We start from the raw sequence: 27,301 nt of genomic DNA, 5'->3' as shown, positions 1-27,301 counted from the left end.
GGAAGAAATAAACCAAAGAATTTATATGCATAACCAATGGACACAGACAATAGTGTGGGAAAAGGTGGGAGGGGGGCGGGAGTGGGGAGGAGGGGGTCAATGGGGGAAAAATGTGGAACATCTGTAATACATTTTACATCCAACAATAAAGATGTGGAAAAAAATAAATAAATAAATAAATAAAACAAACAAACAAAAAAAACAAAACAAAACAAAAAACAAAGCAGCTGAGTCTGAGTCTAAGGCTGTAGCTCTGACTAGATCCTCATCCTGACAGCAATGGGGGAGAGGGGGACAGGCAGGGGGCGTAGTAGTCAGAAGCAGAGAAATCCTTACTACAACACCATCAGATCATTTCTCTCTTCATTTGCCTCTTACCAAACTCTCCTTCATCTCCTTGGGTGCAGCCACAAAGACTCCCCACTTTTTTGGACACCGCAGTCTCCTCTGCACTCCACTGCCGTTTCTGCCTAGAAAGATCCTTTCCTTTTCCATTTAGTTGTCTTTCAGCCACACTTCCACTCGCGTCAGACTCTCTAGGGAGCTCCCACACAGGTTTAGGTTCACCCACTTCACAGCTCTTTCCATTCCTGTTATTCAAGGTGGTAATTCCAAGCCCAAGTCTCACCTCACTGAGGAGAAGGACCTCCAGGCACAGAGGACACCTCTTTCATTCCCCAAAGTAACTTGAGACCCTAGTTCAGAGCCCAGCACATAGCTCAATCAGTGTTTTGCATAAATAAGTGAAAGAATAAATTAAGAAATTGAAACGATGTTTGTGAAGGATTTAGAAATAATGACATACCAGCACTATCGAGCATATGAACTCGCCCCCAATTCCCCTTTAGAATATCTACAACATTCTATCTTGCTTCTTCCAAACTTTTTCCTTCACATACTAGATTTTAGACTAGAAATTTATTTCTTGCTCTTTCAATTTTAATGTTTTATGTTATCCTGGTCACTGCAAATGTGCACATATTTTAACCCAGTGTTTAAATGGACTTATGAGAGTTATAGAAAGGTAGTGACCATTATTTTTTATTTGACAGATACTTAGTAGGGAACTGTATGCACCAGGCACTGTCCTAGGCTCTGGTCATGTACTATTAAATAATAAACAGACACAGTCTGCCTTGATAACACCAATGCATGGGGTAAAGCATCTTTCTAAGAAACTAACGCATATAATTTTGGTATATGACCTGCTTTGTAAACTGGAAACTTTAGGCACAATGCATTTGTGCACCAAAAGTATTCTATCCTAAGAGCCAATTATAGTCATAGATGATTAGAGGTTGACCTTAAAGATAGTTCTGGCCTTTTCTTTACAGATGAAGAAACTGATTCAAGAAGCAAACAAATCAAGATCACGGTGCTAGAACGTGGCAGGACTACAGCCGGCACTCTGGACTCTCAAGCTACTTCCCAACACCACAGTCTGAATTTTAGGTTCTAGAGCCATAGGGGGAAAAAACAGATTCACTGATTATCTATTTATTAATCTCAGCAACTCTAAAAGAGCTGACAGTTTGAAAGAGCTAACAAATCAGTCCTAACTGTATCAATATTAAATCTATCCAAATAGTTTGAAATTTAAGAAAGTTGAATTTTTTAAAACGTAAGAACACTGCAAATATCAGAACAGCCTAAAGGATTATACGTTAAGACACCACACCACTTATCATATCAACATGTGCCCTTCACACAAATTAAAATACACCCAAGGAAACAGTTCATGTAGATTTTTCTCTACACTCCCTCCGCGCATCCTAGCTCAGCACCTGCACCCAATGTTCTTTATTCTTTGTATTACACTTCTGATTCCGTTATGAGTCTTCTCACCTTTTCATGTTAAAATGTCGGGTTTACTTCATCACACACATTTGTGTCCAACTCCAAGCATGGAGATTCGGTGCCACAGTACACCTCAGCTTACACGCAGAATATGATGAAAAATTAGCTAAAGATTCTACTCTGCCTTTGGGAACCCACAGAGTTTGTATTTGCAAAGTTAAAGCCCAGAACAGTGAGAGCCCCCACCCCCACCCCACCCCGGAGGCTTAGGAGAGAAAGGCCATGTTGGCTGGATCTGACAAGGGTCACTGCCATCACTTCTTGCATGAGCCTGGGTAAATCGCTTAACTCCTCTGGGGGTCAGGATTAAATGAGGCAGCACAGGGTTTCATAAATGCTAGGTATTATTTTCATCATCAAGATGATTTCTGAAATGTAGCTTCTGGCTTTCGTTTCACGTAAAAGTCACTGGTGACCTCAGCAAGGATGTTACCAAGTTTCACTGAGGTTTAAGGGTAGAAATGAAACTGGAACAGGCTGGAAGGGACCAAAATGCAGACTATCTTTAAGAACCTCGGCCATGAAGGAGTGAAGAAAGCTGGAGAGGGATGAGCTGTCCGATGAGGATGCCCTCACTGTCTCTCTCTCTCTCGAGAAGAGCGAGGGCTGAAGGGGCGATGGCTGTGGCTGCAAGTGGGGTGCAGGTGCAGGCTGGAGGTGGTGGAGAAGGGAGCTCAAGGCCCCAGGTCAGCACCCTGGCAGGACCACCCACACAGAGGCTGAATCACCTCAGATAAAGGTTCTGGAAGTGGAGCTGGGTGCCCGAGTGTCCACTTAATTTCTGAAATCAGGTGGCAAGCAGACGACGGGGAGGGGCATGAGCTGCAAAGGTCAGAGGGCACCGGCCCGGCCCACCTTCAACCTGGAAGCTTGTGGGATGAGAGAACATCACCAACCACTCCTTGGCCTTAGGGCAGCGGTTCTCAACCTGTGGGTCGCGACTCCTTGGGGGTCGAACGACCCTTTCATAGGGGTCGCCTAAGACCATCGGAAAACACATATTCCCGATGGTCTTAGGAACCGAGACATGGCTCCTCTATCGGCTCCTCTGTCCGGCTCCAGGAGGGTCCGCCCACATGCAGATCCGCCCAGACACATGAGGAGCTGTGTTAAAGGGTCACGGCTTTAGGAAGGCTGAGAACCACTGCCTTAAAGGGTCTTTGAGGAAGAGCCAGGAGGTTGAAGGAACTGGACTCAAGAAAGCTCCATGAAGAACTCAGGTGGGGAAGGGAGGATGGGGTAGGGGTTTTGGTCAGAGGATAGACAAGCAGCTATGGGGTGCTGGTTCAGAAGGAGAGATGACCATGAGGCAAGGCAAGGGGGATCTGAGCCTCTAGTGTCAGGAGGAGGACAGCCTGGGCTCCCCAGGGTGGCCATGGCCTTGGACAGGACTGCAGGGCCAAGCATTTCTCACCACGTGCCTAACCAAATAAGCTTTGCGTTCTCCTAACGTGTTATTCCCGACAATTCCCAAACACAGAATAGACCGGAACATACATTCTTAAGCCTATAGTGAACATAACTACATTTCTACGCCAGGGGAGGAACCCATAAGTTTAAAAATAGAATTGTATGCCCCCTCTCAATTTCACTTCAAATACTCAAGAACTACAGATCCTGCTTTTGCCTATTAATGCAGCCTATTTGTCTCCACTTCTATAAATTAAGACCAAATACACCGAGCAAATGCTGTTGCAGAAGCCAATGCCGATGAGTGTTAAGTCCATTTAAATCAGACTTGTTAACAGGAATGCACACAAGGTTTTTTAAAAACACGATCTAAAGCTGCTTTAGTTAGGTTGATTGCTTTAGAAAAATGTAAAAAAACTGAAAGAAAAAAGATAAAAATGTTACAATATCTTCTAAAAAATATAGTCTATATTTGAGTTGATGAAAGTACAGTTAAAATTCACTGTTAAAAAAATAAAACAAAACACCTTGGCTGGTGTGGCTCAGGTGGCTGGAGCGTTGTCTTGTACACCAAAAGGCTGTGGGTTCGATCCCTGGTCGGGGCACGCAAGGGACGCAAGTGGTCGATGTTTCTCTCTCCCCCTCTTCTAAAATCAATTTTAAAAATTTATTTAAAAAAAATAAAACTAGGTTTAGCTTTTCTAGTTCAGTGATATTTAATATCTGGTTAAAATGCAAATGATCCTGGGTATTATGCAATAAAGCCATTACTTGTTTTCTAAGTCTGTGTTAGAAGTCGGCACACCACCAGCAAAACCAATGACTGAGACCCACAGACACTTTGCACATGTGCCCCAGGAAATAGACAGACACACACTTGCGGCATTGTTCACGAGACACCAAAACTCCAAACCTGGAAACAACCCCCACGCCCACCGACAGAATTCACCATTAAATTGTAGAAGAGTCACACAATGGACCACACACAAAGTGAGTCAACTTCAGATCCACACTTCAACATGGATGGATTGTAGAAAGAATCCTGAATGAAAAGTGACAGAGGAATCATAGAGTGTGATACCGTTTTAATATGTGATTTAAAAGAAAGAGAAGAGTACTTCTACGAGGCGAGAGAGGGCTGGCAGTCCACGGGACAGGATGGGAAGACACTGTTAATGACCATATAACACAGCTCTGGCTAAGGCACTGGCTACCATGGTTTAATGTGCTTATGCTTTAAAAACAAACAAAAAAACAAAATGAAAACCACTGTACTTATCAGAGACATACTCTTATGGGTGAGATGATATGACGGCTGGGATCTCTCACCTGGGTCACTATCGAAAGTACTTCATTGGTCTGTCATCAGTCTCACCCCCTCCAACCATCCTCCACGTTCTGCCTAGGTTAGTTTCTTTTTTATTTTTAATCCTCACCCGAGGACATTTTTCCATTTTTTGTTCAGATAGAGTGGGAGGGAGAGAGAGAGAGAAAAACATAGATGTGAAAGGGACACATCGAGTGGTTGCCACCCTCACGACCCAATCAGAGCCAGGGACAAACTGCAGCCGAGGTACGTGCCCTTAGCGGGAACCGAACCCGGGTCTCTGGACTACAGGCCGATGCTCTAACCGCTGAGCCAAACCGGCCAGAGCCTAGGTTAGTTTCTAAAACACAAACAGCTATTGATTCTATTAGATGAATGGACTCCATGACCACCTTCTACACTCTACACACCCATGCCCACCCCCAGAAAGTGTCCATGATGTAGAACTGCTTGCTCCGTGCTGGTTCACTAACTCTGTAAGGCAAGGAGCTAATATTTACTGTAGGCTGCAATGTTGGACTCTGTGCCAATAGCAGCTTTAATACTTTCTCTCACTGAGCCCTTCAATCACCATCTTCCCTGCACGGTACTATCTACTTCTTACAAATGAGGAAACTCAAGCTCAGAGATGTTAAATAATTTGTCCAAAGAGACTCTACAAGTAAGTGGCAAGGAGGCAGACCCATGTATTTGAATTCCAAAGCTGTACTGCTCATCAACCACGCTTCTCACCAAGCTGCTTCCACAGAAGGTGGAGGTGAGCTTCCTCTTCAATTTGTAATTACAACTAAGACAAGCAAAAGCTTCAGGACATGACTATCTAATGACAAGTCCCAGTGACTGTAAGTCAACAGGTCAATGAAGAGCCAGCAAATTCATGAACTGGACATTAATTTATACTTACATCCCCCAAACTATTTAAAGTTTTCTATTTCATCTGAATATTCATTAATTAGTACTTCAATAATTATTTTTAATTTCACTTTTTTTGAATCAAGAAAAAAAACTAAACTTGAAGACGCTGTAATGGAGACACTTAGTTATGCGTTCAGTAATGAGGGTCCTACTGCACACCTACCAGCAAGGGCACCTGCTGCCTCAGATGAGCCCACAGGATTTTGTTGTGGAAATACAAGGCTTGCAGAACTTACTTATAACATTTAAATATATAATTCCATCTCTATATAGAAGAGAAAAGTTACAGTGCAGAGAAAAATTGCAGTTAAGTTCAAACAGTTACAGATGACAAGTATAAAAAATTTCAACTAATCTTAACAGGTATCCCCCCTCTAAGAATCAGTAAGCACGTCCTCGGGTGAGGATTAAAACGAAAAAAGAAGTACTGACATGCTACAGCATGGACGACCCTCCAAAACATTACACCAGTGACAGCCAGGTGCAAAGACCACACATTACATGATTCCAATGGTCAGATGAAGGCTACAGAGCAGACAACTACAGAGACAGGAAGTAGATTAGAGCTTGGCTGGGATGGGAACGGAGAGTAACTACAAATACAGTCGGCCCTCGTTTATCGCAGTTAATCAGTTCCAGACTCTAAATGAATTTCCGCGAAGTCGGATTCTTTATTTATACACAGCCGTCCCTCGCCTTGGACTTCGCGGCTTCACTCTACCACGGTGCCGGGACAGTTGAAGCGCGAAGTGGCGAGGGACGGCTGTAGGCACAAGGGGTCTTCTGGGGGTGATGGAAATGTTTTGAAACTGAACTGTGATGGCTGCACAACTCTAACTTTACTAAAAATCACTTAATTATACATTTAAAACTAGTGAAGAATTTTATTGTGTGAATTACACACCAATAAAGCTGTTAAGAAAAAAAATACAGCTTTAAAGCATGCTAGCTATAAACCTTTATGGATCAGCCCTGGACGGTTTTGCTCAGTGGTTAGAGTGTCAGTCTGCGGACCGAAGGGTCCTGGGTTCGATTCCCATCAAGGGCACATGCCTGGATAGCAGGTTTGATCCCTGGCCCCTGTTGGGGTCATGCAGGAGGTAACCAATTGATGTGTCTCTCTCAAGTGGATGTTTCTCTCTCTCTCCCCATTCCTTCCTTCCACTCTATCTAAAATTCATGGGAAAATATCCTTGGGTGAGGATTAACAAAAAAGAAATAAAAAAAAGAAACCTTTATGAGTAAAATCGGATCATTCACAGAAAGACATGTATCTCTACAAAATGACTGGGTTCTGCACACGTAGGGGCCTTCACTTGAAAGGCAGTAGAACTGAGTGTTCTATTGGAAGGAAACTTTACGAGCTGCTATTTAAGCTGTTGCTGATAGAGGGGGGCTCATACTCTCCTGCAACATACATAATAAACAAGTGACCATGTAATTTAGAAGTCTTAGCTGAAGCTACCAGAGCTGTCAAGTGGCATATATGATTTACTGCCATATTAAATGAGACAAGAATGGCAATACAAGTTCAGCAGGTCTGAAAGAAATCATTCCAGGCCACAATGAGAGCAAGAGGGCTTCAGGAACCTCTGTCTGAGGGCTCTGAGGAGCTGGGATGACAGAGGACTAAAGGCAAGTGAAATGAGCCAGGCTGCCGCCAGGGTTGAGATACAGGCTCAACTTAGATGCACAATGGAAAAGAAAAAAAGGCCAGGTGCTTAAAACCACACCCAGTGGAAATGATGGTAAATGAGCGTAAGAAGCAAATTAAGGATGACAAGGGCTGTCTCTCAATCTTGTACTTTCGAACGTCCAAAAATTTATCTCTGGGTTTCAGAATTTCACAGATGGTACCTTAACAATTCAAAACGACTTAAGGATTGCTGGTGGGAATGCTCAATGACACAGAAGTAATTGGGCTGTATCTGAGGATATTACAGATGCATTTACCCTTTGACCCAGCAATCTCACTTCTAGGACACTTTGCCCAAATTAAACTGGCCCCAAACCACAAGTAATAAACTAAAGTTGAGTCACTGTGAAGACTGGAAATCAACCCAAAAACCTTCAAGAGGGGACAGGACTAAGTTATGCATAGCCACACAATGAGGCACTGTGCAGTTATAAAAAGGAATACAGACTACCGACACTTACTGTTAATAATAATACAGTGATTTCTTAGTGGACATATTAACTAAAAAAAGCAAGATTCCTTTTGTGTATGTGTTGAGGAGGGGGAGTTGAGATGAGTAAATCTTAATACATAGGTATAGTATAGCTACATGTATTTCTTTTCAAAAAGAACAAAATGAGAGGATAAATAAAAAACTAAACATGGTTCCCTACCTATGGGGAGGGAAGAAAGGCTGGAGGAGCTGGTTCAAGTGGGGCTCCAGTGGGGTGGGGGTTGGGCATGGGCAGAACTCAGGAAGCTGTGAATATAGATGAGGAAGAAATTACACTTTTCACTAACCTCTCGCTGAAACAATCCCTCCAATCACGAATGAAGGCAACAGAGCACAGGGGTCTTAGCAGCACCCTACTTTACCACCACGAAACCACAGATACTGCATTACTCCATGACAGCTATTCCAGTATCATTTATCCTGAGCAATACGCTGAAAGTACAATCGGGACAAAACCCACTCTGATCTTAAATAGGTAATATGTTAAATGTGTTCATGTAATTCTCAGAGGTGGACATGTTTGCTGTACTTTATTTGACATCTTTTATGATTTTAAAAAAGCAAATATTACACTATAAAAACATCTGTGAGCCATATTTAGCAAACAGGATCTCAATTAATTGTGCCCTCTGCTTTAGGTAACACCTGGCAACACTATAACTGTAAATAAATATGAACTCACAAACAAAATTTCATGGGCAGTTCTGGGTTAAATGATGATTATACAGATAATCCTAAATCTGTCTATATAAAATCTTTGTCACTAAATTGAATACTCTTAAAAAATTCTCATGCTGACAAAACTCTAGGGATAAATGGAGTTGAAGAGAACCCTAAAGAGAAAGGTGATATTAAGAGAATTTTTTTAAAGATTAAGTTATGTGAAGAAATCTAAATCTAGAGGGAAATGAAAAGCTTAATTTTATTTATTTTTTTGCTACTAATGAAACCAAAGACTTTAAATTTCACTAATGCCTCTTTTCCAGGACCTTGCATGCATTTAGATATTTCTCCTTAGTCTCCTGTAGTCTTTTTTATTTATGTTTTTTCCATCACCATCCCCCATAGCCTCCTCCACCTCACCCTGTCCCCGCTGCTATCGCCACACTGTTGTCGGTGCCCATGAGTTCTTTCTCTTTTTCCTTTTAGCTCAGTCCCTCTATCCCCCCTAGCTGTCAGCCTACTCTCTATGAGTCTGTCTTTGTTTTGCCCGTCAGTTTATTTTGTTTATCAGATTCCACGTATGAGTGAAATCATATGTTACTTGTCTTTCTCTGATCGGCTTACTTCATTTAGCACAACATTCTCCAGGTCCATCTATGCTGTCTCAAAGGGTAACATGTCTTTTTTAACAACCAAGTAATATTCCATTGTGTAAATGTACCACAGCCTTTTTATCCACTCATCTACTGATGGACACTTAGGATGTTTCCAAATCTTGGCTATTGTAAATAACGCTGCAATGAACACAGGGGTGCACATATCCTTTCGAATTAGTATTTCAGGTTTCTTCGGATAAATTCCCAGAAATAGAATTGCTGTGTCAAAAACATAAAAATCCTAGAAGAAAATATAGGCTGTAAAATCTTGGACCTCTCTCATAGCCCTACTTTTTCTGCTATGTCTCCTTGGGCAATGAAAACAAAAGAAAAAAGAAACAAATGGGACTACATCAAACTAAAAAAATTTTGCACGCAACTAAATGGGAGACCATATTCACTGATACATCTGATAAGAGCTTAATATCCAAAATTTATAAAGAACTTATATAACTCAATACCAAAACCCCCCTAATGATCCATTTAAAATATGGGCAAAGCACCTGAATAGACACTTCTCCAAAGAGGATATACAGATGGCCAATAGACATATGAAGAGCTTAATTTTAGATATGTCAAATGTGGAATGATTTTAAATAAAAATAACACCACAATGAAAATGTCCAAGGAGGCAGTTTAGAACTATAGCCCAAAGGAAATTCACACCTGAAGTAGTAAATTTAGCAATGAACAAAAAGGTAAAAATTGGTGGCATCAATGCAAATTAACATTCTCGAAGCATAAAGGAAGAGTTTAATAGAAATGAGTACTGAAGTTTATAGTTAATTGACACAAGAAAATAAGTTCGGGGGGGGGGGAGATGGGGGAGGGAGGGGAAGAGAGAGGGGGAGGGAGGGAAAGAGAGAGGGGAGGGAGATGGGGGAGGGAGATGGGGAGGGAGGGAAAGAGAGAGGGGGGAGGAAGATGGGGGAGGGAAGGGAAGAGAGGGGGAGGGCGAGGGGGGAGGGAGGGAAAGAGAGAGGGGGAGGGAGGGAAAGAGAGAGGGGAGAGATGGGGGAGGGAGGGAAAGAGAGAGGGGGAGATGGGGGAGGGAGGGGAAGAGAGAGAGGGGGAGGGGAAGAGAGAGAGGGGGAGGGAGGGGAAGAGAGAGAGAGAGAGAGAGAGAAACTAGAGACAGACAACACAGGGGTAGGAGCACCAGGAGCCCAGAAGCCAGAGGAGGGTAGTTTTATGAAACTTCTAGTCCTCGACACAGCCCAAGGTCTGCAATGGATCAGTGAAGGTCTATGATGAAAAAGTCACTGACAGCAGTGAGTGCCAGGAGCCAGCAACCTTCCACACTGTGGCTCCAACAGAGTGGATGCCAGGCTGCAGCTCCGTGGAAACAGCCCACTCATAACGACGTGTGAGGACGCTGGACTCGTCACTGATGGAAAGCACAAGAAATCTGCCTGTCCAGGTACCCATGTCACAGTGGCTAGGATAATGTAGTGACTTATCGCCCCCGTTCGCCATTATACAATGAAAGCATGAGTGAGACCTGAAGTTTCCTTTTAAATTTTCAAGCTAGTAGGTCCACAAGCATAACTATCATAAACCTATAATGGAAGCATGACACTACCACGCTACAACTTCCAAAGCAAACCTTGTTCAAAAATAATGTCCCATGGTAATCACTGACAGCAGCAGTCTCACAATGAGACTTCTGTGCGTGTCTCACGGTTGAACCAGTGTAATCCTGAATTCAGAGTCTGCTATAAAGTCGACCGTATTCTGCCTGTGTTCATGTTTCCCACTGCCCTCAACAGGGGGATCGAATCAAGATGACCCCCAACTCGGACCACCCCCAAATGGGAGCTAGAAAAGACTATGCCCATCTTCCTCAAGAGAGGAGACCACGACCAGGGAGCACTGCATGTCTGTTCACAGGCGGCGACCCTTGGCTCCTCTATGTTGCCAGTTCTAATTCTGTTAACTCATTTTATTTTTAAACATTTTTTCCATTTATCTTCAGATAGAGTGGGAGGGAGAGGGAGAGACCTCAACTCTGATGATCCTGAAGAGGGGCAGGACGCACTGAAATTGAGGTTCCAGAATCAAACCCAACACTCACTGGTCTGTGGGCTGACACTCTAACTGCTGAGCCAAACCGGCCAGGGCTCTGTTAACTCATTTTCAATGAAAGACCTAAACACCAACTTCTCAGGACTGATGTAAAGATTTAAATGAGACAGTGTATGTAAAAATGCCTGGTACTGCCCTGGCCGGTTTGGCTCAGTGGTTAGAGTGTCGGCCTGTGGACCAGAGAGACCTGGGTTCGGTTTCCGCTAAGGGCATGTACCTTGGTTGTGGTTTTTCCCCGGCCCTGGTTGGGGTCGTGTGGGTGGCGACCACTCGGTGTCTCTCTCTCACATCGATGTTTCTCTCTCTCTCTCTCCCTCCCTCTCTCCCTCCTGCTCTACCTGAAGATAAATGCAAGAATGTCCTTGGGTGAGGATTTAAAAAAGAAAAAAAAAAAGCCTGGTGCTTAGTAGGAATTCCCCAACTGATAGCTTTTTCTTCCTCTAAAAAATAATGGGGTAGCAGGAGATGATCTTTTTTTTTTAGTCCTCACCCGAGGACATTTTTTTGTTCGGATGGAGTGGGAAGGAGAGGGAGAGGGGGAGAGAAACATCTACGTGAAAGGGACACATGGAGTGGCTGCCACCCACACGACCCAACCAGGGCCGGGGACAAACTGCAACCAAGGTACAAGCCCCTAGTGGGAACTGAACCTGGGTCTCTCTGGACCGCAGGCTAATGCTCTAATTGCTGAGCCAAACCGGCCAGGGCAGGAATGATCTTTAAAGACGTATCTAATTCACTTGATTTTTGTCAGAAAGTGACTAAAACCCATTAAAAGGACAATTTTAGTATACTGAACATTATTCAAGTAATATTTGCAAAACCTTCTTTAAAAATAAAAGTGGAGCAAAACTATACAACTCCTGGAAGACAACACAGGAGAAAACCCAGATGACCTCAAGGATGGCAGGACTTTTTAGATACGACACAATGGCAGGATCCAGGAAAGAAATCACTGATAAGCCGGACTTCATTAAAATGAAACTTCTGTTCTGTGTAAGACAATGTGAAGAGAATGAGAAGACAAGCCACAGAACAGGAGAAAATATTTGCAAAAGACACATCCGATAAAGGACTATTAGCCAAAATATATAAAGAACTCTTCAAACTCAGTAAGAAAAACCACTCAGGCCTGGCCGGGGTGGCTCAGTTGGTTGGGCATCATCCTGTGCCCCGAAACGTTGCAGGTTCCATCCCTGGTAGGGGCACATAAGGGAGGCAACTGAAGGGTGTTTCTTTCTTTCTCTTCCTCTCTTTCCTTGCACTCAATTTAAAAAAGTGGGCCAAACACTTTGCCAAAGAAGATATTCAGGTGGCAAATAAGCATAAGAAAAGATGCTTCACACCCTTCCTAAGCAGGGAGAAGCAAACTAGAGCAACCGGAGTCCGCTGCACACCCATGAGAGTGGCGGACATGACATCCGAAACACTGCCACCAAAAGCAGGCGAGGACGAGGAGCAGGGCAGCTCTCTCGGGCATCGCTGGCGCGAGCGCAGCACAGCGCAGCCACTCTGCAAGACAGCTTGGCGGTCGCTCCCCAAACTAAACATATTCTCACCATATGATGCTGCCATCATTTAGAAAAGATTTCGATTTTAATTTTGGTTAAACACTTTTTGTAAAAAATTACATTTTATTACCATTCATACAATCCAGGAATTACGCTTATTGGTATTTATCCAAATGAACTGAAATTTTATGTCCACACAAAAATCTGTACATGGTGTTTACAGAAGCTCTATTCGTAATTGCTAAAACTTGGAAGAAACCAAGATGTCTTTCAGTGAGTGAGTGGATAAACTGTGGTACACCCAGACAATGGAATATTACTTAGCACTAAAAAGAAATGAGCTTAAAGGAAACGTAAAGGCATATTACAAAGTTAAAGAAGCCAATCTAAAAGGCTACATACTGTATGACGCCAACTATACGACATCTGGAAAAGCCAAAACTAAGGAGACAGTAAAAAGATCAATGGTTGCCAGGGGTTTGGGGTAGGGACAGATAAATAGAGCTGAGAATTTTCAAGGCAGTGAAACTATATTTCATATGATACCACAATGATGAATACCTGTCATCATACATCCGTCCAAACCCATACAATGTACAACACCAAGAATGAACCCTAAAGTAAACTGTGGACTCTGGGTGCTTATGATGTGTCAATGATTCATCCATTGTGACATGACCCACTCTGTGAGGGGTGTTAATAATGCGGGAGGCTGTGAACGTGGGGCACAGGGGGTATATGGGAAATCTTTGTACCTTGTTCTTAATTTTTCTGTGAACTTACAATTTAAAATATCAAGCCTTACAAAATAAAATAAAACAAAAAAAATTACAGTAGAGGCTTACTTTAGAGGCTTGATTTTTATATTTTGCTCACAAACTACACTTTTTTATAATCTAGAAAACATGAGTATACAAAAAGCTAGCATTGCCCTGGCCGGTTTGGCTCAGCGGTTAGAGCGTCGGCCTGCGGTCCTGAGAGACCCGGGTTCGGTTCCCGCTAAGGGCATGTACCTCGGTTGCAGTTTGTCCCCGGTCCTGGTCGGTTGTGCGGGTGGCAGCCACTCGATGTGTCCCTTCACATCGATGTTTCTCTCTCTCTCTCTTTGTCCCCCCCCCCCCCCACTCTACCTGAACAAAAAATGGAAAAATGTCCTCGGGTGAGGATTAAAAAAAAAAAAAAAGCTAGCATTGAGTATCAAATAGTATATCTGCTTGTTTTTCTTAATTCAAAATTAGGTTGTCTTGCTAATTACTGCTATTTGAGTAACAGATGTTCAGTAAGTGGATTTGCATTTATACCTTTGGTAATAAAAAGGAAATGTATTGATAATGAAAGGTTCTCTGTAAACAACATCTGGCTCTGGGACTCGCAGACTGAAGATCAACAAGACTTCTGTCTGACTGGTGGGCTCTGTTCTGTGGCTGGAGGGAGGGGCCTAATTCGCAGTTGGATCCTCGGCATCAAACAGTGCCCTGGCACGCACTTCAGGGGCTCCAGCAATATTGGTGAATTCACTTCTCTAAATACTTGGGAGACACACCTAATTCTTTGATACTTAAAACAACAACAAAAAACCAACCCACTCTGCCCATCAGCATATAGGAACGTGGAAACGTGGTTAATTACATGTCATTTTATTTCTGCCAGCACAGTAAGAGTACTGAGAAAAATGGGGGGAAGACATTTACATTATGTGTGAAAAATATATAATTATTCAAACAAGCCATAAAAACTGTAAAAAATGAAAAAAACAAGACCAGTACCCATCATTCTGGGGTAGGATAAGAGCAAACATATTTAAAGCTTCACAGTGTAGTTCTCTCTACTCGTCTCCCACTTTCTAAAACCCAGCAGAGCTTTGAAATTAGTAGGCTCTCAAACTTATACAGAATAAATTAATACAGCTGCCTTTCACTGGAGATCAGTCTTTGTCCTTCTAATCATATAATATAGAAACATGCTAATCCAACTCATTCCCCTAAACACACGCAATTTTATAATTATGAGAAATTTCAGATGTCATTAAGTATGAAATTTTCTATGAACACCTTACTATTAGGAAACTATTTTCATTCTTTTAGACTTGGTACTTGAACAATTAATTAATAGAACAGGGTCATTTTAAACCCTAAAATCCACATTCAAGCACTAGAAGCCTTAGACAGTGTTCAATTCATAACTGAATCTTAATTTAGTCAGCATATAAATTCTTTCTGCTTTGATTACCATGTGACTTTCAAGAAGGGTAACAAACATCACTGGCATACATTGCTTTTAAAAGTCAAAAACTTGCTTGGCCAGTGTGGCTCAATGGTTGAGTGTTGTCCCATGCACCAAGAGGTCACCAGTTCAATTCCCGGTCAGGGCACATGCCCAGGTTGTGGGCCTGATTCCCAGTGGGGGGCATGCAGGAGGTGGCCAATCAATGTTCTCTCTCATCGATGTTTCTATCTCTCTCTCCCTCTCCCTTCCTCTTTCTTTAAAGCTAAATAAAGAAAAAATATTTAAAAATAAATAAATAAAACTCAAAAACTTGCAGATGACCATGGCCACTTAATATTTATCAGGTGCTACAGATGGTTTATCCACGTAAACTACTTTTAACTGGTAAGGACCAAATTTCAGGTCTGTCTCAGCACGACACTTTTATGAACACATTTATTCAACGATCTAGTTCAGGGCTTGCATATACTTTATTATCAAGCATTTTCATTCATGTTAAGACAAGGAAATGTGGTATTAGATTTGATCCTGATTATCTATGCTATGTATGTTCAAACTGAGAACTGCAATCCATTAATGTGTGGACTATGACAGTGACTTAGTAAATGGCAATGAAACTTTTCAAATAATGAGACAGAAAAAAAGAGAGCTCACAGAATGTAAGGCAAGTGTTCTCCAGGGCATCTTTGATTTTAGTTACATCTGTGTGTATGGGGTCACCCTACAAAATGCACTTCTTACTGCACAAACGATTCAAGAAGCACGGAGCTACATCAGAGTGACATGACCATTTCAAATGTGGAGATATTTGTGGGACTTCCACAACTCACGGGCTTCCGCCCCTCCTGTGCCTATAATTATCTGCAATGGGGATAATAACAGTACCTACCTTACGAGGTTCTTGTGAGGAATATGCAGATTAGTTAGGTAAATGAAATGTTCAGAAGAGTGCTGACACAGAGCAAACACTTGCAACTACTTCCCAAGGTTTTTCAGATGTTCTTAAATTTCTAACATGGTACTTAAATAACAACAAAAAACTTCAGGGGAAAATGTCAAAACAAGCATGCTTTTAAAAGTCAAAATGAAGCAAATTAATGTCTGAAAATTTCACAATTCCCTTGATAACTAATACCACCAGGGCCAGTACTTCCCCAAACTCCCACAGACATGCACCTCCAATCAGGAGAGGAGCTTTGTGTTCTGATGGGTCTGGGGATCCAGCCAGGAGCACTTGCTGCAAGTTCAAATGTTCTCTGAAACCTCATCCCTTCTTAAAATTCATGTGAGTCTTTCATTCTACCACAAAATCTGTTTGTTTGAACAGAATGCTGGACAACGCCAGCTTGAAAACCATCCCCACCCATCTTCTAGCTACTGGGAAGCTGCTGTGGTGTGGCCCACTGGGTCTGGGGCACCCAGGACTGGCACGCCAGCATCCAGAACCCACTTGGGTTTTGTGGTCACAGCACTCTAAGGGCCCAGACAAACAGATTCCCAAATACAAGAGCAAGTTGTTTTTCCCTCCTGAGATGACAGGAGCTGGTGATGCAGTAAACATCCCAAGGCCACCGAGGGTGGAAATCTAGGCACGTACGTACCTTCAGCTGGGGAGGTACAGTCACATGTCACACGCAGGCGGCAAGTCTCACCTCTGCTAGCGGGTACAGGCACGAGGGCCGCTTCAAAAAGGCTGCATTATCCTACTACAAATGCTGGACTCTCGTTTAAATGACATGAGCTGCAACTCACAGTTCCCACAATTCTGTTCAAGCCATTCCCAACTTCTCCTGCGTATGTGGTCAAGTCTGCCTGTAGCTGGTGGGTGCCGAGTCTTGTAATATCTGCTAAGATTTGGAAATTTACCACATCTCTGAGGGAACGAGAAGTTATTCACCCAATCAAGGTTTCAAGCCTTTTCATAACTTTTCTTTCCACTATCATCACAAATAAATTAGCCCCAAGTTCAAAAACTCTGATTAGCAACTGTCCCTGAGTAATCTTTCAAAGACACTTCCCGTCTCACTACAGATCGGTTTTGAAAGGACGCTGCCTCCCCTACCACGCTCCTTTTCTGATTCGGAGCTTTTATGTTTTGATTTGTTCTGAATAGTTTACCAGTTTATTCTCTGCTGCAAGCATCGAGGGAAATCAAGCGGTGCCCTCTTTAGGTGGATGGACAATGGTTCTGACTACTCAGGGTCACAATGAGCCTGCTTCCTGCTGCCTACGGCCCCCGTGGGTCCACCTGCCAGGGAGCTGAACCCCTTCTGTGCTCACGTTCATGCTGCACTTGATAAAAAGCATCTTGTTGCGAGTGTCCTTACCAGCTACTGGAACACGAAGTATTAGTATTTTCAAACATTATTCATATCGAGGGAAAGGTATGGGAGGTACAGAATATACGAGTGTGTGCTTAAACCTGGGCCCGGATCAATCACAAATCATTCGATTCAGCCTCTCACACACGGCATACGCCGCCTGCGCTCATGAAGACAAGCCATTTGATAACAACCTTCAAGAGGTTTTCTGGAGGCAGGAGGGGGCTTTAAAAAAAATCTCCCCACTCTGACTCAAAACAATCTGGCCACATCTATAAAGGGGAAAACCTGATACCAAACTTGTAGCATTGGCTTCACCTCAGAGACGGCTCTACTGGCCAAGCTTCTAGACTCTTGTCCGAGGTTCCCCCGAACGGCTCCCAGGCAGGTGCATTAACTGTGTTTTCTCAAGCAAGGCTTTATGCTTCGAATTACTGATTTTGAAAACTATTAAACCATGTTCCCAGTTGAAAGTGTAGTTAATATTTTTTTTAAAAGAACACCAGAACCATAAAATCCAGATTTTCCCTATAGTTTTGGATCAATAACTCATATATAAAAAAGGGACATTTCTGAGGACTTAGACTTCCAACATGATTCAATTTTCTAAAATAAAATTTACAGCCCTGCCGGTGTGGTTGTGGTCAGGACACATTCCTGGGTTTTGGGCTCAATCCCTGGTAGGGGGCATGCAAGAGGCACCCAATGAATGTATCTCTCTCTCTTTGCCTCTCCTCTCCTCACTCTTAAAATCAATAAAAATTAAAAAAGTAAAATTGCCAGTAAATAACATGTGAATATTAAAAAAAAAAAAAAGAAAGGAAATCTGGCCCAGAAGTTTGGAAATGCTGCATAAGCAGCCAAAACACTCTAGAAAATAGACCTGGTTCTGTTTCCCAAACGAATCTGCCCTCACGTCATGTGGAGTTTTCACACCTGGAAACCACTGAGCTAGAAATGCAGGAGAAAAAAAAGGTATTGAGACAGAATCTAAGAGAACCTTTAAGAGGAGAAAGAAATTCTGTTTCAATACACTGAAAGGCTTTTCAAACCCAGGCAGGTTACTTTCAAAGAATCTGAAACAGTATCTCTGTAGTTAATGTGACAAACCAGTCTTTTCCAGGTTTAAAAAGTATGTTTATATAGAACACCACTAAGAAAACGTGAAAGCGGAAGCTTTGATTTTGTTGTGCTCCTGAGTCCTGGATTAATGCCGAGCCATGTGTTTTAAATTTGTTTTAGTGCCTTCCTGTAATAGCATGTATGATTCAGATTTAAACAAAGAATGAAGTGAGGCATTTCTTTTCTAGACAACTAGACCTGTAACTCTACTCATTAGGATCCCACACTCCCAAAGAACACTGACGTTTCAAGATGATAATCACTATCCCACCAAAGACGGGGAAAATGAACACAGCAATTTATTACATACATCTCTACTACAAGTCATGTAACTGTTCACATTCTATGATTCTAAAAATCAGTATGTGCTCGACAAAACAAGATCCATGCTTTAATACAGAAGTCGGGTTTTCTTCCCTCAAAGGCTATATTATTAAATTGAGGATAACCTTATATACATTCACTTACATGTCCTATACATACATACATAATGTAAGATATAGGAAGATACATATGTACATTAACACATTAAAGGCTTCTCCACCTAGCAATACCTGAACTTACTCATTCATAGCTCTCCCCTCCTACTCCTAGGCCGTACACACCACAGAACACATACTGCTCTACACATTCAGGTAAAAACACTGGAAATGCAGTGATATGTGGACTGCTGCGGCTGAGCTCCTTCAGCAGTGGGAGGACTCAGAACAGGCCTCCCCAGAGAGTGCCACTTTGGCACGTGGACTGCTTTGAGCTGAGGGCAACAGCAACTCTGCCAGCTCATGAGAAATGTCTGTCTCCCCTAAGTAATTTACATGCGGGCCTTGCCCATAATAAGAGTTATCACCAGAAATAACTTTTTATGACCTACCAATAGGGCAGGACAAACTTCTCCATAATTACTGAACATCTGAATTTCTTATCACCCTGCGCATGACGCTCCTTCCCTCTGAAGTCCAGGGTGCCTCCCTCATCCTTTGCTCAGAGTGCTACACACAATTCCTGATGATTTGCTGCCTCTGAACCTCTTATGCATTGGGGGTCTCTGACTCGCTCATGTCTGTGGGGTTCTCATACATAAGCATGTAATTAAATTTGGTATTTTCTGTCTCATGTCGATTTAATTAGGGTAGAGGTAGAATTTCTTCCTCCCCTGTGTTATAAAAATAATAGTAACCAAAACAAAGAAACAATTCATAATGTCCAAAGTGATTACAGGTATATGCTTCACCAGGTATGCCCCTACTAAACCAAACCCAACCCAACCCCACACAGGGCAGTCACCCACACATTTACAAGGGTACCAGCTAACAACTGGGCAAAAGTGCTCAACCGGCTTAGTGTCTTAGTGTCTTCTGCATCCCTAAGCCTTCCCTTTGTCAAACAGAAGACCCTCTCCATCGGCCAGTAAAAAATCCCTGCACCCATGTCCAAAGTGAGGCATTTACAAGAAGCAAGCTGAGGGGAGCAGCTGCAAGGTCACTGTCCCATGTTCAGCCTGGTCTGTGCACACACTAAACGCTGGCTAAATGGTGGTAGGAAGAACCTGTAAGTAAATCTTGTACGGATCTTAAATCTGTAGACTACAAGTCAGAAGAAACTACTCGTAGACTCTTTCTTCTCCACCTTTGCACAAACCAAACATTTCCTGGTTCCCCCACGTGAGCTCAGGGCTCAGGGAGGCAAAGGGCCACTTGGGACCCATGCGTCTGTGGGCCGAGGCTTGTGTTTAACCCCACCCAGGATGCGTCCAACCACGCAGGCCTCTTCCATCCCTCAGGGAGGGGGCTGAGCTCTCTGGCCCTGCTCCCAGGTCTTGACTTCTGATGCTTTCTAGGCACACTTAACTATTTTAGTTAGTATATACTTAACTAATCTCTACATAGTAAAGGCTTTTCCCCTCACATTTGGTGACCCATTTCTGTGCACCTATTTTCTCGGAATTCCAACAGTATCGCTAATTTGTGTCACTTAGAAGACTAAGGAATTCAATATTAGTAAGGAAAGGAAACTTCCACGTGAGAACGATTCAGCAGTACATAATCCCGCATTATCATTTAATAAAATACCCAAGCATAAGTGCCTTTCATGAGAGGAAGACAGTTTCATGGAGGGCATGCAATGAGGGCACCTGAGGTAGTTGAAGGGTTAAGATATGAAGGAAAGAATGGGAAGATTAGACCAGCAAAGACGAAACCAGCCCAGGAAGTATAGCCTGCTGGGAAGCCAGACCTTCACTCCTACACGGGACAGACCTGGAAAGGGACCTGCAAGGACAGCGAACACCATGATCTCAGCACTAAACTGCACGGAAACATCTTGCTCCCAAGTAGGCCCACAGCTTCTATTGCTTTTTGTTGTTTTTATAAATTAATTCACCGTATTACAAATACAAGTGCGCTGCAGAAAATTGGAGGAAAAAACAAAACAAAACAATAAAAATAAGCCATAATTCTCCTGCTCAGAGATAATCCCTATTAACATTTTGGTTTATTATCTTTTTTAAATGTATTTACTCACACTAAACATTTTTTTATACATTATATATATTGTTGTATAGCATGTTTTTGTCATTTAATATGCACCGAATATGCACTAAATAAAGCACAGGAGCAATGCGGAGATTTATCTGAACAATGCTGAGACAGTCGCCCTGACTAGCAAAAATCAGAAAAGGAATGCTCAGTGAGAGGCATTAGTTGAACAGCGTGCCCGTGACAGAATATTAATCTACTTGTCATTTTTTAAATATTTTCTTAGACTAAATCCTAAGAAGTAGATTAGCTATTCCAAAGTGCATGCATATTTTATAAGCTTTTGTTACATATTTCTCAGAAAAATCATACTAAATTATACTCTTTCTAGCAATGTATAAGTAGGCTCATTTCTCTGCACCCTCACCAGAAGGGGCCGATTTTTTTCATGTATGCCAAAAATTTTAAAGACAGTATCTCAGTGATTTGCATTTCCAGGAGGACTGCTAATGAAGCTGACTTTTTTTTCATGTTTCCTGCTCCTTCATTTATCAGCCATCTTTAGCAAGGAAAGCAAATTTGCTTAGAGGTTAACAATATTTTTCTGAGTGTGCCATTTGCCTTTGAATTCTGTTTATGACATTTTAACACAGAGAAGTTTAGTTATTTTAAAGTAAGCAAATGAACCATTTCTTTCACAGTCCCTACTTTTGGTGTGATGCTTTGAGAGGCTTTCTCCATCCTGAGATCATTTTCATTCTCTTTTGGGTCTTAAATTTTTTTTCCCCTGGAAAACTATTTTTTTTTTTTTTATCTTCACCTGAGGACATTTTTCCATTTTTTGTACAGATAGAGTGGGAGGGAGAGAGAGGAAGAGACAGAGAGAGAGAAACATCGACGTGAAGGGACACATCGAGTGGCTGCCACCGCACGACCAACCAGGGCCGGGGACAAACTGCAACCGAAGTACGTGCCCTTAACGGGAACCAAACCCGGGCCTCTCCGGACCGCAGGCCAACGCTCTAACCGCTGAGCCAAACCGGCCAGGGCTCCCCTGGAAAACTATTTTGAAAGCACAAAGTTTACCATCCTAAAATTACAACCATTTTAATGACTTCAAATGTGTTCACCAATGCATACCCACACTTTATGCACAGATTTTAAATGGCTACATACAGTTCATACAATCTGTTTCCAAAGCATGTTCTAAGACAGGCCTTTTTAAAAACTACCGCTTGTTAGATTTGAATGGTCTTAAGTGGTTTTACAACCTTCACATCCAAATTCACAACAGTCCCAAAGTTCAAGAACTGTTCATTTCTGTCCCAGTTCCTCTCCTTCAATGACCAGTCACTAAAAGACCAAGAAGAATAGTTCATTCTTGGTAGTTGATCAAGTCCTGCATAATGAACTCTGTCATAATTATCAATGATCAGATATCAATCCTTAGAGCATTTTCATTTTGATCTTTTCTCCTCTTCCACCTTTATATAAATCCCATGCTTACGGAAATTCTGGTTAAAACCTGGGGCTCTGCCCAACTGGTGTGGCTCAATGGATTGAGCGTCGTCCCACGGACTGAGAGGTCCCAGTTCGATTTCCCGGTCAGGGCACATGCTGGGTGTCGGGCCCAATCCCCAGTGGGAGCGTGCAGGAGGCAGCTCATCGATGGTTCTTTCTCACATCAATGTTTCTATCTCTCTCTCCCTTAAAAAAAAAAAAAATCAATAAAAAACCATTTAAAAAAATTAGAAAAAAACAAACAAAAAACCTGGGGCTCTGGAGTCCCTGTCTCATAGTAATTCAGGCTTTACTACCTACTAGGCCTGACCCTAACCACTCAAAAGCCTATTTCTTAACCTATAAGGCGGACCAAACAATAGCACTTACACTTCATGGACTTGGTAAAGGTTTAAAGAGGGAGGATGTCCATGGAGAAAGGAGGAGTCACATGAATGTCGATGCGCGCAGTGTGTTAAGGGGGAGATGCGCACCACACAGTCCCTGACCTAAAGGAGGTCTGCCTAGTGGGAGAAATCACCAAATCCAGTCCAAGGGTTAAGTACTGGGACAGTGACCCAGGCAGGGACTCGCAGGACCCCAGGGAAGTCTCTTAGCCTGGGATGGGATGGGAAGGGGGGGCGTGTAGGGGCTGAGCTGAGCCTCTGTAAGGAGCCGTACAGTAATCTGTTGGGTGACAGGAAAGGGCTATGGTGCCCCAGACAGAGGCGAGCATGAGTGGAAGCAGAGGAGGGGGCAGCATGGAGCCTCTGGGCACTGGGGCTGCAGTGACAGTGCAGCCTGGGGGAAGCATGGAAGAGGGCTGTTTCCTTCACCCAAGTTCCTTTTCCCCAGCGAAAAACTTTAAATGACTGTCAAACATGGGCTTCACAACTCCGCTTTCCTAAGGTGAATAAGATTATGCTTTATGGGACAGCTTTCCAAATGCTGTTGATGTTAAAAGCTATGATGTACCCATGGAATCCACATGCTTTGAGGGCCTATAAAGAAATCTCAAACAGTGTCAATTTAAAAAAATCATCTCATTTTACAAATGCTGAAATGAACACCCAGAAAAATTAAGCTCAAACTAGATCCCATGTCTTCTCAAAGCAAAATGTTCTACGCCTAAGCAAAAATAAGTTTTAGAAGCCAGAAAACATGTGTGAATAAAAACTTTAAAAAACACATTACATGTTAGGATAATTATCTTGTTTATAGTGTGCATTAGATGTATACATTATAAACAGGGAGCTCAAAGTCCTTAGTAATAGAGTAAACTTAAGGTTTTATTTAACTTTGATTTATTCTTCATTTAATGTGTATTTATCAGTTTTGAAAAGCAAACAAAAAACACACCTTGCTGAGAAACTACCAGATATCAAGAAAAGCTAGTTTCAAATGGTCCTTAAAAATGGTACACTCTTTTATCCAGACATATCTAAAAAAACACATTAAAAACTGGTTCCCCAAAGACATTTTATTCCAGACTGACTCAGTTGCAGAGGCTTTGGGACCTATGGAAGGCTGAAACAGCAAAGAATAAAAACACAAACACATTCCTAAGAGTTTTGGACCCTAATTTTTCATTTGAAGAATGGCAAATAACTGTTCAATTTCAAGCACATCCATTTTAAGTTTCCATGCTGACAGGAAGGCACACTATGCCTGCTGGGTATACTGGGAGTGAACTTCTGATACAAGGCCCTCAAGGGCCCAAAATGGTCATCCCTGTAAGAGATGTCACATAGGACTTGTACCACCGCCACCGGGTTTGCCGCACCTCTCCAATAGGAAAGGGCCTCAACCAACTCAATGATTTAATTTTAAAGGCAAGGTTGCAATATTTAATTGTTGAAAAGACCAATCGTGTTTTAAAATAAATAATAAATAAAATCTACACCTTAAAGCTAGTTTTGAAAGGAAGGAAGCAAATTAAAGTTACACAACTTGTTTTCTTGGCATTTTCCTGGATTACCATAGCTAAAGAACACCTGGGCATTTGCCTGTTGGGGCCCCACATTAGAAATGAGAGCTATAACCATCACCACAATAAGGCTTGCTTTCTTACCCAGTGTAAGTGCAGTTACTGTCTTCAGCCCAAATCAGAAGTGATCAAACACTAGGTCAGAATTATTCCAGAAGATTTATTCCTTCAAAAATCAACTGAGGCCCTTGGCCAGTTTGGCTTAGTGGTTAGAACTGAGTGGTTAGAGTCAAGGGTTTGATCCCTAGTCCCCGTTGGGGCTGTGTGGAAGGCAACCAATTGACGTCTCCCTCCGTGTGTGTCTGTCTCTCCCCCACCTCCACTCTATATAAAAATTAATGGAAAAATATCCTCACACGAGGATTAAAACAACAACAAAAAACCAACAACTGAGGTACCCATGTCCAAATTCTTTGCTGTCGTAGGGGTGCAAAAATAAGTAAGGACTATCCTCTCCTTCAAGGATTCATAGTCTGAAATGCACGGGAAAGGAAGCTGATGAAGTGAATTACCTCTGGAAGATACCAATGAGTAAGAGGCAATGGAATCTAAGGGGCTGTATATGTAATAGCTAAGCAAACTGCAGAATCAGCTCAGGCATTCATTTGTCCCGTGGTCCTCTTGATGACATATTAGGAATAGGGGTCATGCCTCGCAAGGACCTGAGATCATGGCTGGTGAATTTCATAAACTGGAGACAAACCCTAATATACTTAAAGTACCCCCCATTTTGGCAAAAATAGTTTTTAAAAGATGACACCAATGAGAAACAGAAAACAGTTTGAACATTCTTAGAGAATAATTCAGCCACCCTTCTTCTCACGTTAATGCGCACTCTCCTGACACCTCCAAAAATGGGCATAACAGAGTTAAGGCGAGCCAGTCTTACTATGTTTGCACGCTTCGAAATCTGAAATGCGAACCCACTGTATATCCACTTACCACGAGAAAGAACAAAGAGGAAAACACTTTTTCAAGCAAAATGTCTTCTGATATCCAAGAACTTTTTAAACACACACACACACATTTCTCACATCCCAATGTTTTTGCTACACAAGATAACCCCGACCCTAACCTTCCACCACCTTCCAAACTCTCCAGGATTTCAGAAAATGAGCTGGGCAGGGCGGCCACAAAATGGAGTGTTCAACTTCAAATCGCACGCAGATGCCGCGGGTCAAGGTAGGTTTAGGTCCTGGAAGCTCGGGACTTAGAAGTAAAAGCGACTTCGGTTCCCCTTCTGTCACCCCCAGACGCGCCTTTCAGAAACTGCGTGACCACTGAGCCCACTCCTAACCTGGGCTGTTTCCATGCCCCCGCGGGAAGGGCCCTTACACGGGAGCACACACGCACCGAGTGAGTGGATGCGATTCCGTATTTGCACACTAACCACTAACCCCAACGACGAACTAAAAGCGACGGCAGCCCTCCAATCGGAAGCGAGAACCCTATTTTTGGCAGAGCTCTGGCTGCGGAGGAAAACCCCCGACTTGGGGGATTCGTCTCCAGGAATGTTCACAAAGCCCGGCCCTCTGCAGACCATCACCACGTCCGCACGCGCAACGTCCCCAGGTGGCAGGGGCGCCCGGGCCGCGCGCGGTTACCTGCGGGGTCAGCGCGCGCTCCCGCGGGGCGCAGGGTCGGGGGCGCGCCGAGGCCGCCGCGCAGGCCCGGCCCGACTCGCGGGCGCCGGGGGCTCCGGGCCGTCCCGCCGCCGCACTCACATCCCTGCCGCCTCCCCGGCCCGCTGCCCCGAGGGGGCCGAGCCAAAGGGCGACTGTGACCCAATAATAGCGACCCGCACCGTCGCCACAATGCCGGCGGGGAACCGGAAAGCGGGGCGGCCGGCGCGCGGGCCCCGCAGCGCCGGAGACCACGAGTCGGGGAGGAGCGGTCCCCAGGGGCGCGGAGAAGGGCACGAGGCCGGGCGCCCGCGGGGGTCGCGGGAGGCGAGACGCGCACGGCCGAGCGGCCCCGGCCCGGGCGCCACAAGGCCGCCGCCCCGGGCGCGATGAATCGGGCGTTTTCCCGGTGCGTGGCCAGGCCCGCCGCCCGCGCCCGCGCCCGCGGTGACTCAGGGCCCGCGGCGCCCCCCGCCCAGGAGCCCCGGCCCCGCCGCCATTCCGCACGGCCGCGGCTCGCCGGCTCAGGCCTCGCCCGGCGCCTGGGCTCGGCCGCCGCGGGCCCGTCACTGCGACACCGCGGCTCCGGCCGGGCCTGCGCCGCCTGCCCGCGGCCCCGGCGCCGCCACACTCACCCGCATTTCCCTGCTGCCGAAATGGCTCCGGCGACGTCCCCGCCCGGTCGCTGAGCCCGGGCCGCGGTGAAATCCCCGTCCCGCCAAGGTCTGGCTGCGTCCCTCAGCCGCCGGGCCGCCCCGCCTGGAGCTGCGTGCGACACGGCCCCCGCCTCCGCCTCCTCCCCTGCCCGCCCGCCGGCCCTCCTCCCGCCGCCGCCGCCGCCGCCTGCACCACGCAACCTCCGCCCGCCCCCGCCCCGCCGCCCCCCGCCCGCCGGCTCACCGGCTCCGGCCGCCGCGGGGGACAGGCGCGTGGGGGAGGGTCGGACGCACCGCCAGCGGCGTCCGGGGCGGGGAGCCGGGAAACCGCCGCCGCCATCGCCCACCGGCCGGAGCGCGGGGGCGGGGGGCCCGGAAACCGCCAGCCGCCGCGGCCCCTGCCCCGGGGTCCCCCGCCGCTCGCCCGCCGGGCGCCTACCTGCAGGCCGGGCCCTGAGCCCGGCGCTGTCCCGGGCCGGGCGCGCCGGATCCTCCTCCACGTTTTACAGCCTCCCTCGCCTCGGGGCCGCCTCCAAAGACCCGGCTTCCCGCCACTTCGGATGCGACGAGGAGGGGCCACTTGACTAGGCTGGGGGCACCAGCCCCTGGAGAAAGTGCCCAGGACAGCTCAGGAGGGGTCTCAGCTCCTCCCGGTCCCCTCCGGCGCGCACACCCCACCTACAGCCGGAACCGACATGGAACACGACTGCACCCAATCACCGTGCCTCCCGCACCGGGACAGTTACCCAGCGGTGTCCCCGCCGGCTTGCAGGGCGGCCG

At 44.7% G+C, this 27,301-nt stretch overlaps 1 protein-coding gene across 7 annotated transcripts in view; it reads right to left on the bottom strand.

Moving 5' to 3' along the window:
• The window catches only part of CUL1 (cullin 1), an 88,088-nt gene extending 61,211 nt beyond the window's left edge, over positions 1-26,877 (bottom strand). The window contains exon 1 of one of the 7 annotated variants that reach the window (XM_036246544.1): positions 26,766-26,877. The gene's annotated coding sequence lies outside the window, so the exon portion shown is untranslated. Of the gene's footprint in view, positions 1-1,845; positions 1,863-5,672; positions 5,775-16,440; positions 16,457-16,491; positions 16,509-24,327; positions 24,471-26,500; positions 26,627-26,765 lie in introns of those variants that run through there. The other 6 variants (XM_036246541.1, XM_036246543.1, XM_036246546.1 and 3 more) reach the window with 6 other exon arrangements.
• Positions 26,878-27,301: the final 424 nt, after the last annotated feature.

This window comes from Molossus molossus, unplaced genomic scaffold (assembly GCF_014108415.1).
Source record: "Molossus molossus isolate mMolMol1 unplaced genomic scaffold, mMolMol1.p scaffold_m16_p_7, whole genome shotgun sequence".
NCBI classification, from domain to species: Eukaryota; Metazoa; Chordata; class Mammalia; order Chiroptera; family Molossidae; genus Molossus; species Molossus molossus.
This window is presented reverse-complemented; position numbering and strand designations above follow the sequence as displayed.